At 39.4% G+C, this 17,055-nt stretch overlaps 1 long non-coding RNA gene across 1 annotated transcript in view; it reads right to left on the bottom strand.

Moving 5' to 3' along the window:
• LOC117678762 (uncharacterized) overlaps nucleotides 1–9,166 on the bottom strand; it is a 65,862-nt gene extending 56,696 nt beyond the window's left edge. The window contains exons 1-2 of the long non-coding RNA XR_004595113.3: nucleotides 9,085–9,166; nucleotides 7,127–7,165 (exon numbers count right to left, since the gene is read on the bottom strand). This is a non-coding gene — a long non-coding RNA (uncharacterized LOC117678762). The remainder of the gene's footprint in view (nucleotides 1–7,126; nucleotides 7,166–9,084) is intronic.
• Nucleotides 9,167–17,055: the final 7,889 nt, after the last annotated feature.

The raw sequence follows: 17,055 nt of genomic DNA, 5'->3' as shown, positions 1-17,055 counted from the left end.
GATTTACAATAGCGTTTTTCAAGTTTGGCAACTTTAAGTTGTGTGGACAGGGGAATTCTGGAACTTAGAATTCACACATTTTTAAATTGCCATGTTTGAAAAACACCGATTTACAAGGATTAGAAAAAATATTAAGAGTGACTTCCTTACTGACCTAAATTGTAGATCCACATTGAGGCTTAAGAGGATAGACTTTGGGAAGGTCTGAGACATGAAAAGAAGCAAATAATTGCTCCTATTAAAAAGTTCTTGAACTTAAGTCTGTTTTCCCATATTATACTACCTTTTTGTTTAATTTAGGGGTAGGAAAGAAGTTACCCCTTTCATGCTCAGTCAGGCATTTAATTCAATATAATCGGATACCCGAGATACATTAGATTGAAATAATGATGGGTGCCAGGTTTAAAACAATGGATTCTTTGAAAAAGATTATAGGACTTTTTAATATGTAAAACACATACTTTGTAACTAAACTACATTCAGAACTAGAACATCAGAAACAGCAAAATAAGATTTCTTGCATTAAAGCTTATTATGAAAAAACAGTGCAACTCATAAAAGATGCCAGTACTGTAATACCAGTACCACCTATAAGCCCTGGCTCACTACAAGAAACAGATCAACTGATGTACATCACAGCTGTAATTATAACTGAAGATCTTGGATGTAAAATCAACAAACGGGGGGCAAAAAAGCTAAATAGTGCATCACCAAAATGGAAGATCAGGATGGAAAATAAAACCAGCATGCTAACATGAGACGTAAGCAAGCTAGAACAGGAAATGCAAGCAAGCTGAAAAACAACAACAAAATAAGTGCTGTCTCTGTAAAGAAGCTAAAAAAATAAATCAATCACAAGTACCTAGTTAGCTGCAGCAAGAAGATTGCACAGACTGTTTAAAGATAATGGCATGACCAAATAACTTGTGCATTGCAAGATCTGCAAGAAATACCATTTGCTTGCAAGCAAGAACTGATGGGACCAGAGAACAGACAAAATAATAGAAAATAAACAAGCTAAAGTGCTCTGGGACTTTAGCATTCAAATAGAGAAGCATGTATCATATAATACCCCAGAGTTAGCAAACGTTGAGAAGAAAGACTAAAAAACCTCTGTGGACATTGCAATACCTGTGAGATAGCCGAACAAAAGAGAACGAACTGGAGAAAGTTACAAACTACGAAGACCTGCAAATAGAAGTAGAACAACTGTGGTAAAAGAGAGAAGAAATGGTACCAATAAATGCCTTGGGTGAAAATCCAAAACAACTGGAACATCACTTGAACACCATTGGCATTGACAAAACCAGTATTATTTAATTATAAAAGGCAGTTTTACTTGGAACAGCTTACATCCTGCAGTGAAATCCTTCATCCCATCAGATAACAACATCTGCCTATCCCAGGTCTTTGGGAAGGATTGGATAGATGGATAAAGATGGCAAACCCAGTCTTAACATCTGGCTGAAAGCGTGACCAATCAGAGTCATGTCTAAAAGTAAGAAATCTGGATTATTAAGGATGTGAAGTTTATAGCAAAATATAGTCAGCAGGTGGCACTCCATTTCCATGAAATTGGTATAGAGCTGCTACAAGGTCAGTACAGGATGAGTTGGGTGGGTGTATAAGTAGAACTTGATGGTGAGAAAAGATAAATACATCTGGTAGTTTGCAGTTTGCTGAATCATTCTCAAGAATGCACATCTAGGGGAGAAAGGTTATTTGGAGACTTCAGTTTTTCTTTTTCTTTTTAACAATGTAGAATCTGTAGTTCATTTTAATTTAGTTTTAGGAAGTATCTTGGGTAGCTATCTCCATGCTACATCAATAATAGAATAGGCTGCCCTATGTAAACACTAGCAGCAAAATGGAAACAGGAGCTGTATGTTTCTATATTTTTCTCTGAAGTCTGTTAATATCTGGCAGTTCGACTACCTGGTTTTTACTGGCATAAGTTTACCTCCATTCAGTGAAGATCACACTTTTGAAATTTGTGGAAATATGTTACTTTCGCTATGCTGTAGTGAGACTTAAATGCAAGAAATTTATATTGGTTGTAAAATCTCCATGTTGTGCAATATCCAATGATAGCTTTTTCTTGGCAACAGGTAGGCAGCCTATAGCTTTCCAAATATTGTTATACTATAACTGCCAACAAATGTTGTTATTGGCCCTGCTGGCTGAGCTGCTCAGAACTAAGTTCAGCATTATCTGAAAAACACATAGTGACCATTTCATGAAAGTAATGTAAGTCGGGGCATTTGTTTTTCTCTTGGTGTCCAATCCACTGAAGTCTCTTATCTACTGGAATTAATGCAGAGGATTGAGGAAGACAGAAGAATTGTAAAATTAAGGGTGAGTAGAAACTTTTTCCATTAAAAATATGTCAGAATTGGTTAACTCCACTTCTGTCTGAAATTGGCGGGTCTTATCTCCCTAGAAGAGAGCCATTTTGATGCAGTGGTTAAGGTATCAGGCTACAAACTGGGAGACCCTGAGTTCTAGTTTTGCCTTAGGCACAAAGTCCCTTTCCCTCAGGCCTAAGGAGCAGACAATGGCAAACCACTTCTAAAAAAACTTGCCAAGAAAATTGTAGGGACTTGACTAGCCACTCTCGAAGAATTGGCCAGGATTGAATGGGGATTGAATGTGGGGGGGGGGAGGAGAATCTCTCTAGAATGACTAAGTGGGTCTATGCATATTATTCAATATGCACAATATGCAACTAGCACTCTATGCAATAAAGTAATAGAAACTTGTCTTTCTTACAAAAGTAAAACATAAAGGACTGCAACACTTATAGCAAGAATCCCTGTGCATATTTCATGTCCAGCATTATTTCATGTGTGGCTAGATAGGTAGGTAGGTAAAGAAGGAGGGAGGAAGGAAGGAAGGAAGGAAGGAAGGAAGGAAGGAAGGAAGGAAGGAAGGAAGGAATTTTCTTATTATTCTAGGTAGGCATGAACAGAAATTTGGGATTTTTCAACCTCATCAGGGATTCTGTCCCCAGTTGAACTGATGCTTTTCAGAGCGCGTCAGGCTATTTTCCAAAATAATAAAATTGTAAGATAATTCTGGTCTGCCAGCTTCACCTTCTTAAATGAAAGCTTTAAAAATGCATACCTGTTTCTTGGCAGATAGAAGTTTGTTTTGGAAATTCAGTACATTTAATTAAATGCTGTAATTCACACAAATTATTCTTAGCGAGGAGATAATCAATGCAGCTTCTGTAGAGGGTCTGCACAGATTTTATTTATTTATTTATTTATTTATTTATTTATTTATTTATTTATTTATTTATTTATTTATTTATTTGTCAGATTTATATGCTGCCCTTCTCCCATAGGACTCGGGGAGGCTCACAACAATAAAACAACCTGACAATAGATAAGGATTAAATAATATTAAAAACCAATTTAAAATCCCCAAATCCCCAAATTAAAATCCACGGCAGATCAGGGAAGTTGCTGAAAGAGCCATGTCTTTAGGTCAGCGTGGAAGGTCCAGAGGTTGGGGGCCGTCCGGAGCACGGTGGGCAACCCATTCCAGAGGGTCGGTGCGACCACAGAGAATGCCCTCATCCTGGGGACCGCCAGCTGACACTGTCTGGCCGGGGGGATCCGGAGGAGGACAGCCCTATGTGAGCGCACTGGGCGGTGGGAGGCCGGTAGGAGGTGATCCTGCAAATACACCGGGCCCATGCCATGAAAGGCTTTATAGGTGAGTACCAGCACCTTGAAGCGGATCTGGAGGACCACCGGCAACCAGTGCAGCTCGCACAATAGTGGTGTTATATGGGAGTAGCGGGATGCACCCATAACTACTCGCGCAGCCGCATTCTGGACCAGTTGGAGCTTTTGGATGCATCCCAAGGGCAGCCCCATGTAGAGGGCATTGCAGTAATCCAACCGAGAGATAATGAGAGCATGAGTGACCGTACGGAGGACGTCCCTGTCTAGAAAAGGGCATAACTGGCGCACCAGGCGAACCTGTGCAAATGCCCCCCTTGTCACGGCCGTTAGATGGTCCACTAAAGACAGCCGTGAATCAAGGACGATGCCAAGATTACAAATCCTTTCTGAGGGAGCAAGACTCTCCCCTCCCATCAACAGTGATGTGGGAGCTAGATCATGGGACGCCGGCATTCACAGCCACTCTATCTTGGAGGGATTGAGCCTGAGCCTGTTCCTACCCATCCAGACCCGTATCGCCTCCAGGCACTTAGACATCACGGAAAGGGCATCCCTGGGTTGGTCCAGGGTGGAGATGTAAAGTTGGGTATCATCAGCGTACTGATGATACCGCACCCCAAAACCACGAATGATCTCACCCAGCGGCTTCATATAGATGTTAAAGAGCAGGGGGAGAGAACCGACCCCTGCGGCACCCCACAAGTGAGGGGTCTCGAGGAGGATCTCTGACCCCCCCGCCCAAACAAACTGCGTACGGCCTGAGAAGTAGGAAGAGGACCACTGTAAAACAGTGCCCCCGACCCCCAACCCCCCGAGACGTCGAAGTAAGATACCATGGTTGATGGTATCAAAAGCCGCTGAGAGATCAAGTAGCACCAGAATGGAGGAATAACCCCCATCCCGGGCCCGCCAGAGATAATTCACCAGGGTGACCAATGCCGTTTCCGTGCTGTGTCCGTGCCTGAAGCCTGATTGGTATGGGTCTAGATAATCAGTCTCCTCCAGGAATTGCGGAAGCTGGTACGCCACCACAGACTCAACAACTTTCTTTATAGCAAAGGTTGTTGAGTCTGTGGTGGCGTACAGCTTCCGCAATTCCTGGAGGAGACTGATTATCTAGACCCATACCAATCAGGCTTCAGGCACGGACACAGCACGGAAACGGCATTTATAGCGACGGTTGGAGACAGGACGAAAGTTGTTCAGGGAGGCCGGATCCAGGGCAGGCTTCTTGAGGAGGGGACGAACCACCGCCTCCTTGAGTAAGGCGGGGAAGACTCCGTCTCTCAATGAAGCGTTGATAATCGCCCGGATCCAGTCTCCAGTCACCTCCCTGGTTGCCGCAACAAGCCAGGAGGAACAAGGGTCCAGTAAACATGCAGGCCCCCAGTCTATCCACAATCCTGTCCACTTCCTCCATAGAAACAGGATCAAAGTCAATCCCGCTGTTACCTCCAAGATCTGCTCCCATCCCCTCATCGGATCCTGCCCAGTCAAAGTCTAACCCCGTCTGAATCTGAGCGATTTTGTCTTGCAGAAATTGCGCAAAATCCTCAGCACTGCCTTGCAAGGGGTCCTCCCTTGCTCCCTGATGGAAAAGGGAAGTGGGTCACTTGGAACAAGGCTGCTGGGCAATTTTCTGCAGATGCAATGAGAGCAGCGAAATAGTCATGTTTCGCCGCTTCCATCGCCTTAAGATAAGACCTAATATGGGTTCTCAACTGTGTTCGGTCAGACTCGGAGAGGGAAGACCTCCAAAGGCTCCCTAGGCATCTCTTCCGATTTCTATATGTATCTACCGTATATAAATATATATGGATATGTTTGTGCTAATATAAATTTTTTGTCATATTTCATTGCAGGGGGCTTTCCCCATTGCTGAGTTGAAGAGCTACAGTATCTACAGTACTTATCCTTTGATCAACAGAAAATTATATTGGCATAAACTTTGCTGCCCATTTCTGATCCTTATGCTGCCTTTATTACCTATGAGGCACCTGAATCCCTTCCATGTTTCAAGGGTAACACATCCTAACAAATGTTATGAATCTCAAGGCTGCTCTTGGCTAGTAGTATTACAATTAAAGGAAAACAGTATTGTAAGACCAGGAAAACTTAGGTCTCCTTCACCTATCGGATGTGGATCAGAAGAAGGCTATATCTTGGAGAAGAAAGAAAAATTATGCCACCAGGGCAGGCTTATGCTATGGTTTGATGCAAGTGAGACATAATATGTACATGACCTCCAACCACCAAGAAGGAATAGCTATCATTCTTGGGGGATGGTGGCATTATGATTGTTTTATATCTTACTTACACAAAGGCCAAACTCCCCAAACACTTAGCCAAGAAAGAACCTAATAAAATGTTAAGAGGGGAAATTCTTAATTTGCCTTTTTTAATGTGTTTATATTTCTGATGCATCCTCTGCTATTGGATCATCAGCCACAAAATGAAAATGAAAGAAAACAACAGCAGGTTGCTAATTTTCTGCCTAGATATGGAGCTTTCTGAAAGATGGCTACCGTAGGGCAGATACCAGGGGGGAAATCCAAAATTTTTCTCTACCAATTTTGTGGGGGTGGCTTGGTGGGCGTGACAGGGGAAGGATATTGCAAAATCTCCATTCCCTCCCCTCCTGGGGGAAATATATTGCAAAATCTCCATTCCCATCCCATTCTGGGGCCAGCCAGAGGTGGTATTTGCCGGTTCTCCGAACTACTCAAAATTTCCGCTACCGGTTCTCCAGAACCTGTTAGAACTTGCTGGATTTCACCCTGGCAGATACCATTCTAACTCTTTTTTAAACATATGTATCAGATTATCAATCGACCATGTTTTGATGCTGGCTAGTCACGGATTCCCATAGCTGTGTAAACTATGAAGTGGTAATTGGGAGAAGGGAAAGTAATCCAAATGTCCTTTGTGCTTTGTTTACTGAGTCTAGACCAGTGTTTCTCAACCTTGGCCGCTGGATGAGGTGTGGACTTCAACTCCCAGAATTCCCCAGCCAGAAGGAAAGTTCTCACAGGAGTTGCTGCAAATGGTAGTATCAATATCAGACACCAAACTGGCATAATAGATAGAGTTAAAAGCCACCATAAAAGATTCTGGGAAAAGAAACAGAGCAATGGAGGAGCTGGCTTACAGCTACAGGCGCTACAGTGTCTAAGTGACAGCTCTAGGGGCTGTTGAAGGTAGGATATTGGACTGTTGGTTTTTATCCAGGATAACATTGGCTGTTAAATTTAAAAATAGCCTGAACTAATTAGGTTTATGGGATTCAGGGTAAATCTGGCATAAGATTTACTGAAACATTTGAGGGGATGTTTTGAGAAAAAGAGAGCTGAAGGAGTACAACATTGTGGGCAAATCTAGCTAGGTAACTCCAGGCTTTGGCTAATGTTGAACATAGTAGAAAATAAAACATTTACCTGTCAGAATGATCAGGCAATCATCTGTCAACTCTTCACCTGAAAATGAATGATACCACACTGATTAATTATGTAAGCCTTTTTCTTAGACCCAGAATAATGAAAACTAGTTATTAAACCTGAGAAGGTATGCATGCATGTGAGGAATGCAGGTATGTTAACAGAACAACAGAATTAGAAGGTTTTGTAGTTCAACCCCTGTTCAAGCAGGAGACCCTATCCCATTTCAGATAAATGGTTATCCAATCTCTTCTTAAAAACCTCTAGTAATGGACCAGCCATTATATTATATATTATCATGTCATGTCATATATCATAGCGATTGTATTATTATGCTGTTAGATTCCACCATATTATGATAATATAACTTTTACTTAGAATGTCTTGGAAAAAAACACATGTCTAGAGAAAAAAATGCAAAACACATTGTCTAGCTAAGCTTCATTAGGGAACAGAGGGAAATGTCTGATAAAGATTGGAAACAATTAACGAAGCTGAAAAACGAAAATACTTGTCTAGTCTGAAGAGACTTGGGTTATATCCAAGTTGATTATTTATGTCTTTCTAAACTTGCCCCCAAACATCTGAAAATGGTGTAGTCTGGCCCTTCCCAATCAAAATCTCTGTATCCAAGCATCCCCAGTGACAATATCGTATCTGGGGATCAACATGCCCTATATTACTTTTATGCGGTGTCTGGAGGTAATTTAAGAGGAAAAATACCATTCTAGATGGAGCATCTACAGTTATTTCAGGCTGCCTTAGCAGTGTATGGACAATGAGACACAGCTGGTGGCATATGGAGATGTCCTCTGGAAACTGTTAGCAAGTCATCCTTATATCTGGGGAAGAAGAATGTGTGGAATTTGCCCTAAGACATTGTATCATATACAATCACTTTATTAAAATATTTGGGGAAGTATACTGTACAAAAGAAGAAGAAAGATGGGATAATTGGGCTCCATCCTTAACAAAAAAAAAAGGAAATGGAAAAAAAGATTATTTAAATTAAGTTTGTGTGTCTTTGTATATGTCGTACATACAGATACACAAATATTTACTACTTTGGTTATAAGCATTCGTAATTCAGTTCCTCTGCTATAGATACAATCACTTCAAAATCTAGAAACACGAAAAGTAGAACAATTTCTGTTTTTAAACAAATGATTACATTGTAGAAATCTGCCTCATCTGGTGCTCATGGTATCTGGTGCTCATGCTCATTATATTAATTACTATGTGATTTGTAAATAAGGACCATCTGTGTGAACTATTGAAACTATTAGCTGTCTAATAAAGACAAAGGGAGAAGCAAAAATGGAGCTAGAGTGAGAACAGAGTTGGGTTAAAAACTTGACTGCGGATTGAAATAGCGACAAGGGAGATATAACAAAATAAGATGTTAGGGAATATTGTGAGCAAAAGACTCTCTGATCTCAATCTTGTTGAAAAGCAGAACTATATGGCTACCCTGATTCCTCTCATAAAGCACTGACTCATTGCATTACAAAGGAAATATTTAACAGAGAAACAGGACTAAATGATAAAAGTAATTGAGCCAAACTACATTTTTTATTAAACCTTCATGTTGTAGCAAACCTCATCTAGGTTTAGAAAATAAACATGGTCAAGCCAATTAAATACTCGAATGGAATGATTGTAGGCCGAAAAATCAGGAGTCTGATAGCAGTTCTTCTAACACATTTTATTGGAAGGCATAAACTTTTGTGAGTGCAGCTCATTTCATCAGATGCATAGACTGGCACAACTAATGCAGGATTTAAATTAAGATGAGATAGGAGGGAGGAGCAGATAGGTTGGCTATGCAGAAGCAAATGGGTTTGTTGAGATCTTCTGGGAATTTTTTGATGTATGTGATTTCAGCATTCTTTCTCTCCTTTGTGCTGGTAAATTTTCTTTTTTCTAAAATGGGTACTTTGAAATGTGTAATTAATTACCTGAGAGATTGAAATGCTGTGATATTGCTTTATTCTTGTTCTGAAGCTTGATGTCAAACTGTGTCCATTAATTCTTTCGTATAAAGTTTTACCTAATTGTCTTACATAAAATCCAGAGGCCTACTGCTGGCATATAATGATGTATATATCACATTAGAGGAAGGGCTTGCGAAGGCATCTCTAATCTTTTTGATGTCCTTGTTGGGTCCTGTGATGTGCCACTGGTGTAGATATGGGGGCAAATTATACAACTGGATTTATTGCAGGGTCTGGTTCCCATTGTTGTGTCACTGTCCTATTGTTTCCTGTTGTTGATGACAAGCTTCTTCAGGTTGAGTGGTAATGTATATAAAGCAGTGTCACACCATTTCAATCTCCCAGAACACTCTATGGCAGCGCTGGCTGGGGGATTCTGGGAGTTGAAGTCCACCTATCTTCAAGCTCCCAAGGTTGAGAAACACTGAATTAGAGTGATTGTGCTCACACAACATGCTAAGCTATCATTTGTTTAAACATAGTTTATTTAAAAACCATATACTATGCCATAAGCCATGGTTAACAAATCATAGGTTTATACAACTCATTACACTAAATCCAAGCAAACTATATTTTTACATAGTACAGAGTGGGTATTTATTCTTTCTCCAGACTGGGTTCATCAACTTGCTAAACCAACCAACCAACCAAATAATATTTGGTTCAGTATAATAGTGGATCCCAAGCATTGACTATCCAAGATAATTGTGTGAGTATCATGTCTGAAGCGATCTGAATTCAAGTTCCAGCCCAGCACTTTCCATCATCTATATATCTGGAAGATTCAGGAACTAACATTTATAGACTTCCTAATCCACCTGCTGGCTCTAATTTAAATTGCATGGCCTACATCTGTCAAAGCCAGGGCCGGATTTTCCTATAGGCTAATTAGGCTTCAGCCTTGGGCGTCAAGATGAAGAGGGGCCTACATTCAAATTGTTAGCAAAATTAAAATTACACTTTCACTATAGGTGAAAGGGCCTCATAAGTGGAATAGCCTAGGGCCTCTTTTCATCTAAATCCAGCCCTGGTCAAAGCAGAAAAATCATTCCATGTGGCTGTGATTGGGACTATCGCTTATTTTATTTCAGAATTTACTGTATATTGATGCGATGATAGATTGAACGGTTTTATATGATAAATGATTTATAATGATACAGCTCCCATTTGTAACTGTGGCTACAGGGGATTATTTGAGAACATACAGGTAGCCTTAGACTCATGACCACAACTGAGCCCAAAATTTCTGTTGCTAAATGAGACCTTTGTTAAATGAACTTTGCCCCCATTTTATAACCTTTCTTGTCACACTTGTTAAGTGAATCATTACAATTGTGAAATTAGTAACACGGTTGTTAAGTAAATCTGGCTTCCCCATTGCCTTTGCTTGTCAGAAAGTTGCAAAAGGTGATCATAAGACCCGGGGTCATTGCAACTGTCATAATTATGAGTCAGTTGCTAAGCATTTGAATTTTGATCAGGTAACCATGGGAATGCTTGAAATGTCGTAAGTGTGAAAATGGCCATAAGTCACTTTTTTCAGTGCTATTGTAACTTTGAACAGTCACTAAACGAAATGTTGTAAGTCAAGGACTACATGTACATATTGGAATTATAGAACTTCAAATGGTCAATATATTATCATACTTGGGTTGAACTAATGCCAGTGACAGTACAGTATTAAATTGTATATATTACATGGTGGTGATTGGACATGGACTTTCTTTTGTTTTGATTTCTTTTATTATCACACGGATCCTTTGATCTATAGTTCATTTATTTATTTATTTTATTTTTTATTTTATTAGGCTTATATGCCGCCCTATCTCCAACGGACTCAGGGCGGCTCACAACAATAAAACCACAATCCATAATGCAAGTTAAAATGCCTAATTGAATCAGATACAATTAAAAACCCGTAAAAAACCCCATCAGTCCAGGCCGGGGGACTCGAATAACAAAGTTTTTAATTCGCGGTGAAAAGTGCGAAGATCAGGGGCCAGCCGAAGCCCCAAAGGAAGTTGATTCCAGAGGGTAGGCGTGCCCAGAGAGAAGGCTCTACCCCTGGGGGCTGCCAGCCGACATTGTCTTGCTGATGGCACCCTGAGCAGGCCCTCCCTATGGGCGCGAACCGGGCAATGGGATATTGTTGCTGGCTGCAAGTGATCCGCCAAATAACCTGGGCCATTTATTTAACTGACAATTGCCTGCTTTTACACTAATTTCTGCTTGATCATATGTCCCTTTTTGCAGCCGTTTTTCCCATTGGAAAATGCTTGGTACATGAAATGAAGCCAAGTCAAATCAAGCTCATTGTGGGCCCATCCCTTGGACTTGCTGGCTGGAAATTTTGTGAATTGAAGTATAATGCACAGCTGGAAGTACCAAACTGGAAGTACTATTTCGCAGGATTTTAATGCAATACACTTTTGTTTTTGTTGCTTTGGGGCATAACTGACACAGATTGACTTCCACGGAAGATGAAACTTCTGACAATTTTACCCTGAAGTTTTTCTCTCACTTCATTTCTATGATTTTAAAAGCGGAGAGAGGTCTTATATTTTATGTACAAACGACAAAACAAACTGCCTCTCAAAAGAAGTTGATTAGATGAATCATTGAATAGTTGTATAGAAGTACAGGGTTTTCAGGTTTTGGGCATAGATTTTGGATGAGGTGTCTCTCTAAATAAACACTTTGCTGTTCCATTTTGCAAATTAGAGATGCCTTTTGTGTGAGAAGAGTGTTGGTAAATCAAGTCTGAAGTGTATTTGATTGTTGTATAATATGCCTGATTTTGATAGCATGATACAAGTGGAATAGGCAATATTGTAATGTTACTAAACTATACAAAACCACTAAGCCCTCAATGCCAACAAAAATGTTCAAGTTATCAAAATATAGCTGATAAAAGCTATAATAGCAAGGCAAATGTGCTTTCAAAGATCTTCTCCTTCTAGGATATCTGTACAACATTCCAGTCCAATTTACAGTCCTGGACCTCTTGGTAATCTTTGCAAGGGCTCCCAAATCTGATCCTACCTAGGTTTTAAGAGATCGGCCCATTCATCTATTTATTTTTATTTTTTTTTGCTACCAATTTAATACAATAAGTGGTTTTATATATTTATGATACTGTCTGCATATATATATATTCTCCGCATTCAAACATTTTTGCAAATTGTCTTTTTTAGTAACACAGAATAATTCTCTGAATTAAACTTAAATGATCAACATTACTACAATACAAAATAATTTGCTTTTTAAAAATTGGCAGTTATGTGTCTTATCCCATTTTTTAAAAAAGTTATACATATGTTTACACAACTTTAGAGACAAGTGCAGCAGAAGGTTCATAAACAAGTAAATTCTCTGGAAGCAATCAGAATAAAACATATATAAGGCCAAATCCTTCACAGTCTTCCTTTATCACTTCATTCCAGGATACGACAGCCTTCTGTGACAAGAACACTCAGAATTTCTCATTCAGAGTCTGAGGCTGTGAATATAGTTTTCATGCAGCCATCCTTAATATTCTATTTTATTATGTGATATCACTGGGCATTAATTTTATTCTACATTATGGTGGCATAATTGCTCTATTAAAATGTTTGACTGAAATAGTTAATGTGAGAATTATAATACTATACTGTTTTGGAAATAAGCTCTACTAAATTCAAACTTTCTTGTCAGTAAAGGTATTTAAATCAGGTCATAACACTATAGAACAGTGGTTCGCAACCTGTGGGTCGCGACCTCTTTGGGGGTCGAACGACCCTTTCACAAGGGGCGCCTAAGACCATCGGAAAACACATATTTTCAATGGTCTTAGGAATAATTTTATGGTTGGGGGTCACCATAACATGAGGAACTGTATTAAAGGGTCGCGGCATTAGGAAGGTTGAGAACCACTGCTATAGAAGCTATTTTTGAAACGAACCAACCCCTAGATGGTAGGCCATGCCCACCAAATACCTTCTTTTTCTTTGTATCCAACTGTGGTAGAATTGTTACGATAAAGATCAAGGTTTTCCCTCCCTGTGCAAAATCTACATACGATTCTTCCTCCTACCTTTCAAAGTTAAACGAGAGCCTACATCTCAGAACATAGAATCATAGGGCTGTAAAGGACCTCGTCTTAACATAATCTACATTTCTTTTCATCTGAAGATAAAGGAATTGCAGTCGGTGCACTAATAGTAACCTTTCACGTTAAACAGGGCAGTTTTACAGATGTGGGTTTTTTGTTTTTTTTTTTGCCTGTGAAGTAATAGTAAAATAAGTGGAGTGTGTGGGATCAGAATGGAGCACTCATTGTGGACACCCATTTCCATCTCCTGAGAACAAAACCCAGCCCTCTGATTAAAATGGAACCCCATTATCCCCTGACTTTTTGAATCCCTGTGTAAATGACAGCTTTTTAGTAGCACCATCACTATCTCATTAAGCACAGTGAACAGCTGAATGGAAGTATGTTGGTGTTCTCATACAGGGACACTCAGGTTCAGGAAGAGATGGAAATGAAGGATTGGAAATACGTTTTAATGATAAAGGTACCACAGTTATAATAACACGTTTGGGACCTGCAGGGTTCAGTAAAAGGGTTTTTTGTACTGACAGTAAGTGTTATGCTTGTAGTGAGTGAAGCCATTTAGTTTATAATACGTTTCCACTTATAAAAGCCACCATGTCAACTGCTGCTATTTTGTAGAGCAATTAATTATTCTTCTGTGTAAGATGACAAACTGAGCAGTATCATTAATACCTTGATTGCTTTGTAAGAAAGAATAATGATGCCATCTGCTACATGTGGAATTAACCTGATGCCTGCTGTGGCTTCCTTTCTTTCTCTTCAGCTGTGTAAAGTATCTTCTCACACTAAAAGGATTTTGTGCAACACTTGTCATTTAGGAAATGAGGTAATGGGTCACTATGAATGGCCAGGAGGACATGCTTACATCCACGTGGCTTGTTTTGTCCTGATAGGAAAAACTGGTCCAATAATTGTAAGCCTATTCAAGAGCTAATGGTTATAGGAAAAGTTAAAGATGCACAGAAAATGGTAATTTTTTTGCTTTAAAAACCTGCAGAGCCCATGAAATTAGGACCTTACAGAAGCCAGCTGTTGAACTCTAGATAGACTTAATAAAGTTTGATAAACAGCAGATTGTGTTATTTTAGAATAATGAGCCTTGCAAATTATATGAATGGATAAACAAGGATATGCAAAAATACGAATAGTGGGGAGTATATAGCTTGAGTGAAGACAAGTAATTTCACCTAACAGATTACCAGGATTCAGACAGTGCTTTTATCTGGAGTACAGTATTCATGACACGTGTGTATCATACAAATAGGAAACCCAAGTTATCCCAAGAGCAAGAGAAGCTTAGTTTTAGTTCCAACCACAACAGGTTAGGTTGGACTTAAACTACATCCCCAGTCAGCCATGTTGTGTCAGTACAATTAATACTGAGTGCAAATCCTAGACTCTCCAAAGAACCTGATAAAGTTAATTCTCCCCTGATAGAATAGAATAGAATTCTATTCTAAAATGAAGTTAATTCTCTCCTGATTCATGAGCATTCAGCATAGCAGTTGACAATAAAAACAGATTCTTTGGACCTTCAATAGTCCAAACAAGAAATCAAAGTAACTTTCAAAATAAAAAATTTAATCAAAGAACTAAATGGATGTAGCAACAGTTCAATAAGCTTTCCAACCCTAGCTACGAGCATGTGAGCAACTTCTTGCTTGAGTAACCCCCGGCTCCTTCCTTCCTTCTCAGTAAGGCTTCACAGTATGAGGAACCAGTTGTTGTCTCTGCCTGGGCTTAGAGTTGAGTCACAGCCAGAGACCATAGAAGGTTGAGAGAGTTTATATTCAGTATACATGCCTGATAAAGGCTATCCAGCAGGTTCTTTCTCTGTAGGCATCAACCCTGCCTTTTCTTCAGAGGAGCTTCTGTGCTTAACAAGCATTGAGTCTGGTGCTGTGGCTTACAAGCAGATTGGTGTTTTCCCTTTACTGCAATCTGAAGCTGCGCTGATAACCATCTCAAGCATCCTCAAGCATCTTGTCCCAAGAAGGGATATTTGCAACTGGGCAGTATTTGGCAAAATCCAATAAATTAAGGGAGGATTTTTTTAGGAATTAGTTTAAGACCCACTATACAATGCCGAGCTTCCCTCATTACTCAAGTCATCCAACCTCAGCTACCGTGAATAAGCAAAGATGGACAACAATTAAGACATTACATATACAATAGCAGGGCCAATAGTCATTGACTCCATAAAATGTCCCTTTGCTGGCATTTCTGGCTGACCAGATCAAGGTTTACTATTTTTTAGGGATTCAAGGCCAACACCCACTTAATCCAGCTCTGCCTCATTCCCTCTGAACTTTTATACCAGGAGAAAACGGTCTTTGCTATACTAGCAAAGGGTCATTATGTTCCAACTTTATTTAAACCAGACCAACATATCATGTCCTGAACTCATTAAGTAGAAACTGCTTCAGCAGAAGATACAGAATGACCATTTTTGACACTTTGAACATGCTATCTACTCCCTGTTCCTTCACATGGCTATGCACACATGCACACTGGTGCAAGGACATACATAGAAAAAACAGGGAGCTGCCTTACATGTTTAATACTAATGATGTTCTGATGGCAGCCATTTTGTGGTTCTGCTCATTTATGTAATTTGAAATATAATCAAACTATGCTCAAAACTCCCATTGTACTATTATTAGAAATGATAAAACAGCTGTAATGGTTACAAGTAATGCTCCCAATCAATTCAAGACTTTGAGGATGTGGCTTTTCTCAAAGATCCTATTTTTTGGGTACATCATATCGGCACATTCAAATGTGAAACCAACTCTGAATAATTCTCACGCTTTGGTATAATTAAAGAATAGATATTGTCCACTCCTTGTGTCACAGGTCATGTAAACCAATCAAGCAGGTGATGAACTTCTCATCACTCCCTCCTGCCATTGCTAGGACATTTTCAGCTGACTTTGGTTTTCATGAGCCTTATAGCTGTTATGTCTGGCACTGTAGAGGAAAACATTCTACATTCTTCACATCTGCCTTCCCCCATATGCATGGCAATTTAGAAACGAAGCAAACTATGGCTTCAGCTATAGAGTCATTTCGAGAGGTGACAACAGCACTATAATAAATGAAACCATCTCACGGTTATTGCATCCCAGTTTGCTCTTATGATAGGCATTTGAGAAATTTAAGCATTTGAAAATGAAAAGAGGAAATAAATATAGTGAAATTTGCAGAAATGACACTATTAAACATTTTGAAGACATTAACCATGGTCTTGTTCTGGATTGTCTGCAAGATTTGGGGATTGGAGGCATGGTCACTTGGGACATCTTCTCCTATTTGAGTGGGCTGTTCCTGGTGATTGTACTGGGACAGGAGCAATTGAGTCTATGGGTACTTCATTGTGAGTTGCAGAAAGCTTCTGTAAGAGCACCAACATGTTGTATTTTTAATTGTATTAACTGAAGCCATTTGGCATGTATCTTTTATATAATTATTTTCTGTTGTACTCCACATGGATTGTGTCCTGTCTAATGATGCTGAAAATTTATACAATTTCTCTTTAGCATTTTGTGTACAATAGTGCAATGAACATAATGTGAACCACCACTGTTAGAGAAATTGTGTGGACTGAGAATGCTCTCCTCATTATACATAGAAAAGAATGAGAATGCTCTCCTCATTATACATAGAAAAGAACTTTTTAACACCTATAATCAACAAATTACCTGAATTTAATTTTCTATGTTTGAAAGGATTATATTTATCTACTTTGCTCTTTGTGTTTTAGCACCTACTGCTCTGATAGTAGGAAAAACATCATCATGCAGAGCTTTAATTATTTATAATAAAGCAAATGCAAGTATGAG

Source organism: Pantherophis guttatus, chromosome 6 (genome assembly GCF_059756535.1).
Source record: "Pantherophis guttatus breed Tessera chromosome 6, ASM5975653v1, whole genome shotgun sequence".
Classification (NCBI taxonomy): domain Eukaryota; kingdom Metazoa; phylum Chordata; class Lepidosauria; order Squamata; family Colubridae; genus Pantherophis; species Pantherophis guttatus.
Note: the sequence above shows the minus strand (reverse complement) of the source record. Positions and strands in the feature narration are given on the sequence as shown.